Below are 8,601 nucleotides of genomic sequence, written 5' to 3' on the forward strand. Positions count from 1 at the left end.
TTAGGGAGGGGATGCGGAGTTGGTCGCGGAGGAGGAGAGAGTTGAGGGAATGGGAATGGTTGGTGATGTTGGTGGGATGGAGGTGGTGGCAGGAGAGGAGAGGGAGGGAGTGAGGAGAAGGTGAAGAAGAAGAAGGTGGAGATGGAGTAGTGAGTTGATGGAGGGTTATGTCATGGAATTGCATGGGCATGTGCTGCATGTGAATGAAGGGGAAGGAGAGGAAGAGGAGGAGATGGAGATGGAGAGTTTGCTGTTGCATTGGTGATGGGTGTGGGATGTTGAACATGTTTGGCGTTTTGAAAGAGGTTTTGAGAAAGGGAAAGGAAGAAGAAAGAAGAAGAAAGTAAGGAAGATAGGTTTTTTTAATTGTTGTGCTGACATGGCTAAGCCACGTCAGATAGCCGTTAACGGCGTTGGCGTCAGTGACCAAATTGAAAGCAATTTATAAGTTTAGTGACCAAAATAAAATTTTTTTTGGTTTAGTGACCAAAATAGGAACTGGTGGATAGTTTAGTGACTAATTTTGTAATTTATCCAAAAACAAAAGATATTAAAACATTAAGAAACCCTCTTCACACTCTTCACCCCCTTCATCGCCCACTTCACCACCATTGCTTGCCGCCTCTTCACGGTCATCGTTCACCTTCTTTTCACGGCCGTTGATTGTTGCCGGGGTGGGATCGCTTGCTTTCGCCACCTCTTCACCCACCGATTGTTAAAGGTAACTCTAACTCAGCCTTTTCATATATTTTCCTTGATTTTTCAGTTGCAAGGTGTTTGTTGTTGATTTCTCAGTTGCAAGGTTTGATTTCTATCTTTGTTTCAATTCTTCAATTGAATTTGAGTTTGGATTTGTATTTGCTGTTTGTTTAGATTTTTTTTTTATTTGGTGATAAATGGATCGGGTGATTTTTATTGTTTTTTAACTAATTTTAGATTAATCAAGTTTGTGATTGTTTGTGTGATGCTCCTCTTGGATTGAATTTAGGGTTTTACTCAGTTTTGTGGTCATGTTTGATTGGGAATTCTAGGATTTTGTCTAGTTTGGTAAAGTCTTCTTCAATTGAGGGGTGCTAGAATTATTTTTGTTCATCCTGTTTATTTTTTTGTTCAATTTTTTTTTAATGATGTTTGCTCTTGATTGGTGAGTTTAATTCGAGGTTATTTGCAATTTTTTGTGTGAAAATCATTTGATTTAAGGCTTTGTGGAGCGGAGAAGTGGCTGCTGGACTTGGACTTGAATCTCTCGTGGACCGTAAGTACCCTCTTCTTGTTGTCAGTTAGACTACTCTGAATATTAAATGCTTAAACATTTGAAATGCTGCATTAATAATATGATTTTTGTGGTAAATGTCAGTGGCATTGATTCTGGTTTTCCATTCTCTTTGCAAAGACCATATCTATGAGATGATGGACGTAATATCGTGGTGAGAAGCATCTTTTTTATGTATTAAATTGTTTAATTATCTTATTTTTGTAGGTAAATGTTTTTAATTTGTATTCCTGATGAATTCTGTTTGGCCTCTTTTTCCTTTTTTGTGCTTCCATGATGATCTCAATTTCTTCATTTTTGTTCTTCATATGTTCACATTTTTAGGTTAAAGCTCTAGAATGTGGTTTTTATTATTTCTGATGATTTCTCCGGCGAGCAGCACGAACTCAAGTTATCACAGGTTTGCTGAAGTTCTTACACTTCAATTCTAGATCCATCGGATTGTTGTTTTTGCTTATATAAAGTGGGTTATTTAGCTCGCTACTTAATAATTTCGAAGGCTATTCTTGTTTTCCATGCCTATAGTGTAGATAGAAATACTGTAATTATAGGCAGAGAAAGGTTTGTATTTATCATCTGAGTTGTTGGCTTGATTTCTTGCAAACGAGTAATAATTTAGATGTCATTAGTATGCCTTAAAAATTCAGCATACTTGCTGAATTCCATATGGCTTTGAATCTTTTTCTTCGGAAATTTAGATTGCTGAATTTCAAAATTATGAGATCATGAGAAAAGGATAGTGCCGCCTGTTGCTATTGTTTTGTTTTCGAGCTTGATGGCCTCTGTGCTATTAGAAATGAAGCATTACTACTAACTACAATTCTCTTAGTGACAAGCTCAAATTACAATTGTCGAAAAGTGAAATTGAGGGTAAGTGACGTGAGAACAGCCACCTACACAGTGATGGACTGAATAAAGTTTTAATCTATGACCAATCTACATCATGTTCCATATAGCTCTTCTCAGACTAGTCTTTAAGTTGTCAGAGAACATTTTGGACAAAAGCAAGTGAATGAACTCATTTGGATGGATAGGCATAGTGAACAAAATTAATTAGAGGTTCACAAGTTAAGTTGAAGGAAAAGGATGGCTTTTGATTGGATTCACCAGAAAAAATTATTTTTCAACTTTTTGATTAATTGGGATCATGAGCTACCCTACCAAGCTTGATGTACATGTTCACCAATTAACAAATCTCAAAGCAATAAACTCACTTTCAATCCTACTCCAATTTTTGTCAACAAACCAAAAAGCTTGAGTTGCTGCTCTTGACATGGAATATATATATATATAAAAATCCATTTAAACTTGAATTCCTTGCACTGATATTTTTATTTGGAGTAGTGTGGTTGTGGACTCATATATATAGCTAGTTTTAATTAAGGTGATTGCATGTGCCCTTTGTTCATTACCAAAAGCCAATTAATTACTTTCCAAGTGAGCTCATTTTGGATTGAACCAATGTTACTTCAGATTAATTTGTCTCTGTATGTATATATATAAGATCAATATATATATACATACACACACACACACACACTCATATATATATATATATGAGTGTATATGTGTGATGTTCTTCAATTCATTTTGTTTTTGTTTTTAAAATGAGGAATTTGAATGATGTGCATGTATATATTGATATCAGAACATGACATGGAACATCAAACCTTCATTTCAATTCTCAAAGCCTACCAGCATTCCTTCTTAGGCAAATTGTAAATACAGCTTTGAAGCAAAATTTGTTTAAGACTTTAATCTGTGTGATATACCTAAACAGTTGAAAAAACACACTAAAGAAATATCATCGCCACAAGACATAAATCTATGCTTAGTTCATTTAAAAACTTTTAGTAAATTTAAATTAACTTAAACTTATATGCTTAACAAATTATAAAATAGAAGAGGGAATATTGATTCAGGGCTTGTACATGTATATATACATAAAAAAATAATCCAGCTACTTAAGCTACTTTTTCTAGAATACATGGTAGTTAGTAATTTTTTTTTAGGTGTGAATCAAGCTGAGACCTTCAGTTATAATTGTCACGGAGGCTAAAACAAAACAGTAGGCATGATAGAGCAATTTGACAAGGCATAACACGCAACAGAAACAATATTCAACATGCAAAAGATATTCTAAGTACAAATCTAAAATAACTATAATAGATGATAACCAAGTAAAGTACACATCCTCGATCATTCACATGAATTCATTGCTTTCGATCATTCACATCCTCGATCTAAGGATATATATGAAACCGTAGATGCTATGACATTACTAATAATCAATTAAAAATCATTATCTGAGTATCATAAACCATAGTTCATCTTTCCCACGAGCAGTTTTGAAGTTGCATGAGGTGGATTCTTTCAATCCCACTACTTGTGTTTTTTGCATTTTACAGATTTAATTCTTAATAATTATTTCATTGCCGCTGAATGCAATCTGAAGTTATAATGAATTTTTGCAGATAATTTAGATTCTCATATCTACGTGCCATATTCTTAATCAAATTGTGATTGAAACGTGATCCTACTAAAGCTTGACACTTGCGAAGACAGATCGAATTCAGAAGCCATACAGTTCTCCCTTAATTGAAGTTACCAACAATTTAAATTAAAGGTGTGTCTTGTCTTAACTTGTATTCTCAGCAAACATAATATCAGTGTCTATTCCATTATAGCCTTAGAAGAACAACTAGCTCATCTTACAAAATTAAAATTTTAGGAAACTTGGTTTTCTGTTTGGAATTAATCACAAAAACCTACCCAATTTTTGTGAATTCTGTAATCTGATGACATTATTAACATAAATACTTGCAAAGTAGGTTGTGCATCATGACTTTTCTTTTCCGAAAACTTCACACATTCTTGATGACATTTCCTCAAAAATCAGATCATGACCTTTGTTTATTAGCAAGCTCATTGAGCTATGCTTGGCTAGAAATCCATGCTTTTTGAGATCTTGTTCTTTATTTATTTCTAACTGATATATTTTTTAATTTTGGATATGCATGATTGAGTGGTGAACTCTTAAGGAATTACAGTTTATTTCTGATATCTCTTTGAGTGCTTAAGAAATTCATTACACATCTCTACAACAAATATGGATCCTAAAAAGCAAAAGAATTTACTGAGGTTCTTAAATAGTAGTCCTACGCCTGGTTTGCACAGTACATGGTTATGAAAAGGTCTGGAATCATGGGTCTTCAGCATGATATTTATTATTTTTGTTGTAAAAAGAACTTGTCTTGTACATCGAATTTTGTATTACTGATCAAAATATTTTTGGTAGAGTAAGCATCGAATCAAAATTTCCATAATATTTATCTGAAGTCTTTCCTTTTTCTCTTCTTTGTATGAATCTATGAATTGGGACATGTATGTGTGTGTGTGAACTTCTGATAGCCATCCATATGGTGTATTCCATGTAATGTCCCTTCAAACCAAGTTGGGACTAGTAATGCTATGGTCCAGCATGGTGTTGAAGTCAGTTAGATCATGTCCTCATTTTCTGTTGCTGCTACTGCTTCAGAATTGCACATGGAAGCATCAAATGTGTCATCACGATTCATTTGTGTTTGCCATTTTTGGATTAACTCTTACTTTAGATCGGCATGCTGATTCATGTTCTTTCATCTGGTTATAGGAAATTGGAGCCTGTTGTGCTTCCATCACCTGTCACTTCAGTGGAACTGTTGAGAATAGCGGTATCTGAATCACTATTAACTGTCAGAGAGGCGTTAGAAAAGTACCAGCTAGTGTCAGAAAAGGTATATTCTTTGGAGATTTCTGTGATTTTTTTCATTTCCTGTAATATATTTCATCCAATTATCTTAACTCTTATTTCTCTTGGGGATGATTCCGACTTCATTTAAATGTGGTTTTCAATTATATTTTGTTTTCATTTTCCATCAGTTATTGTTAATTGTTAAATGTGGAATATATTTTAATTCTGTATGCAAAGATTTGGTCTATGTTTGTATGTGAGTAGCCGGTGAAAATAACAATTGTCATTTTATTTTCCTTGACATTTACAAACTAATAATAATTATTTTTTCAAAAGTCCACTAACTTTATACTGTCTTGATTTTGATTTTTTAGAAGTTAAAATATGTAGACCTTTGAAAATTGTTATTTTTCTCGTGAAAATAACAATTGTCATTTTATTTCGCTAGAAATATGTAGACCATTCACTATTATTTGAAAATTATTGCCTGGCTGCCATTCATTCCTACTATTGTTTCTTTTGAAAATATTTTTCTAATTATTTTTATGCCATTATTTATGTAATTTTGGCGTAATAAAATAATTTTTTCTATGTATATTTACCTTTTTAAAGATGGTTTGGATAAATAGAAAATAGAACATTATGAAAAGAAAAGAAAAAAGTAAAGATGTGCAATGAATCAATGGTTGTCCTTTCATTTACTTGCAGTTTTATTATTTTCTTGTTCTTTAGAAATTTTCATTTTAATATTTACTCCCATTTGCTTGTCCATTTTCAAAGTTCTTTTCTTTTATCGATTTTCCCTCACTACAGAGAAAGCCAAGATTGAAGAGAAGCAAACTCATGAAACTTTGAACACCTTTTACTTTGAGTAACATGTCTTATTTACATGATAGTCAAGGTAAGCAGATTCAATGATGTAGACATTAGTTTTGAGGAAGTTGAACATACTCATAAACATGATTATTAGCTTATCATTTAAGTCTGGTTCATTGAGTTTAATAAAGTATATCAAGTCAAAGAACTTGATGGTACTGTATTGGACAATTGAAAGCAATATAAAACGGAATCTTCGAGGTCATTGTGTTATTCTTGTGGAGGTTTTGTGACCATGTTCTATGAATGCAAACAAGTTGGACATTGTGTCTACGTTTTGAGCATTGGTTTAGGGTTCTCCATTTGGTTCTCGTTTAAAAAATTTTAAATTAATTCAAATCCATATATTTTTATTTTTTTACTAATAAATTATAAATCTTTGAAATTGTGGACTACAATTATTTTAAAGTTTATGATTCCGAACTCCAAAGTATGATAATGTTTGGGCCATTCCAGCTTCATATATTTTTTCCCCTCTATAATCATATTTAAAAAAAAATTCTTCATTAATATTGTCAAGTATAATTTAAATTTCTTTTAACATTGCATAAACAATCATGAGGATCCTCATAGAGAACATAGCTGCTGCCAGAAATGATGCTTGTTTTTAAAAACAAATTATATTTTTTTCATGTTGTTATATCTATAGTGCTTAGTCATTTTACTAAAAACACATTTCTATTTTGTTTGGTTTTACAAATATAAGGACCAATACTGATGTTGAAAGCCAATCAATGCTTTACAATTCTTTGTTCAGAATAACATTCGAATAAAAGATTATAATAATTATTATTCTGTAATTATTATAAGTTTGTTAAATAAGTTTTCATATTTGGTATAAGCGTGCACGCGCACACAGATATATATGGCAAGTTTTTGTCAATTTGTAGTTGTTTGGAACAAAGATGGTCTATATATGAATGTATGTTTTCTTTGTTCATTCATTGTTTTTAATGCAAATTATCATATGCATGATTATATTTGCCTTATTTATTTCCTTTCCTGATCATTGAATAGAACAAGCATTCCCTTGGGTGTATACGAATTGTGTTTGTGAAATATTTGCAAGGATCTTGTATTGTGAAGCAAGAAGGCATGTTTGGTGGGTCAAGCAATTGAAATCAAATATTTCCGAGTGAGAAACTACTTGGAGGTAAAATGGATAATCTTGTATTGCTATTTTTATAAAATGACATCTAATTAAGTTTTGGGGTTGCAAACAAGATCAAAATGCATGCTCATTAGTCAATTCCATGGCTTGTCATCTGGAATAAATCATGTAGAATTGATTAGTGTAATGGGAAGTTTAATTAACATTTTCTAAACAAAGGAATCATGTAGACTGTCATCAAAGTTTTTTTTAACATTATTAGTAAACTATTTAACAATAAATCTTTCCTATTATAACATTACTTTAATAATAGTTTTCACTAATAAGTATTGGGATATAGAAATAAAATATATGTAAACACTAATATTATAAATCATTCTTTATTTTATTTTTTTTTAATTCTCACAAGTAATTCAAATCTACTGTTATTATTTCAGTGTTAATTCTTCAACCTATGGATAAAACGTGGATAAACCTTACATCAAGAGCAAGTGAAGAGTATATAAATGGGGTCACCAATTTCTTAGATTTTGCCTTTGCCAAATTATTTGAAGATGGTAAAATTTGGTGTCCTTGTGTTAAATGTGTGAACACATATAGGGTGTCCAGAATAGAAGCATTTGATCGCATTATTTGTGATGGCTTTCTTAAAGGATATGTTCGATGGATTTTTCATGGGGAAACCACGGAAGTAGCTACTTCTAATGTTATAAGTAATGAAAAAGAAATAGTGTTTGACAATGATATTCATGAGTTATTGCATGATATGATGACCGAAGAAGATATGAATGCTGATGTCCATAATATGCAATCAAAAGACAGTCACTGGGGCCAACATTATTCTCACATAATTCATAGTGACAATTTTTATAGCTTGCTTAAAGATGCTGAGGTGGAATTATATATGGGTTGCAAGAATTTCACAAAATTTTCTTTTGCTATCTATTTGCTCCACATTATATGTTTTAATGGGTGGACCAACAAATCCTTCAATGCATTACTAGAGCTGCTGAAACTTGTTCTACTAGAAGGTATTACATTGCCAAGGTCGTATTAAGAAATGACAAAGATGATTTCTGCGTTAGGTTTGGGTTATGAAAAAATTCATGCTTGTCCCAATGATTGCATACTATTTTGGAAGGAGAATGCAAATGAAGACAAATGCACAAAATGTGGAGCTTCAAGATGGAAAGAGAGCTTGAATGATGGAAAAAGTGATTCTGAAGATGCTTTCACAAAAAAGAAAAAGAAAGCTGCCAAAATATTACGATGGTTTCCTCTTATTCCAAGATTGCAAAGGTTATTTATGTCTTCAAAAACTGCTTCTCTAATGACTTGGCATGAACATGAACGTAGCAAAGATGGATGCCAAAGACATCCCGCAGATTCTCAAGCTTGGAAAGAATTAGATTCTCGATATCCTCAATTCTCCTCTGATCCTCGTAATGTTCGAGTTGGGATTAGCTTCGATGGTTTTCAATCCATTCAAAAACTATGACTATTGTTCACAGATGCTTGGCCTCATATCTTGATACCTTATAATTTACCTTTTATGGATGTGTATGAAAGCAAATCAAACTTTATTCTTTTCCTTGCTTTATTCCTGGT

General features: G+C 32.3%; 1 long non-coding RNA gene across 1 annotated transcript; it reads left to right on the forward strand.

Annotated features, from left to right (window-relative positions):
• The first annotated feature begins 600 nt into the window (after nucleotides 1-600).
• On the forward strand, nucleotides 601-5,146 carry LOC120269924. The gene is made up of 6 exons (XR_005539522.1): nucleotides 601-721; nucleotides 1,201-1,255; nucleotides 1,358-1,427; nucleotides 1,598-1,673; nucleotides 3,748-3,899; nucleotides 4,926-5,146. It is a non-coding gene; the product is annotated as an uncharacterized LOC120269924 (long non-coding RNA).
• Nucleotides 5,147-8,601: the final 3,455 nt, after the last annotated feature.

This window comes from Dioscorea cayenensis, chromosome 10, assembly GCF_009730915.1.
Source record: "Dioscorea cayenensis subsp. rotundata cultivar TDr96_F1 chromosome 10, TDr96_F1_v2_PseudoChromosome.rev07_lg8_w22 25.fasta, whole genome shotgun sequence".
NCBI lineage: Eukaryota > Viridiplantae > Streptophyta > Magnoliopsida > Dioscoreales > Dioscoreaceae > Dioscorea > Dioscorea cayenensis.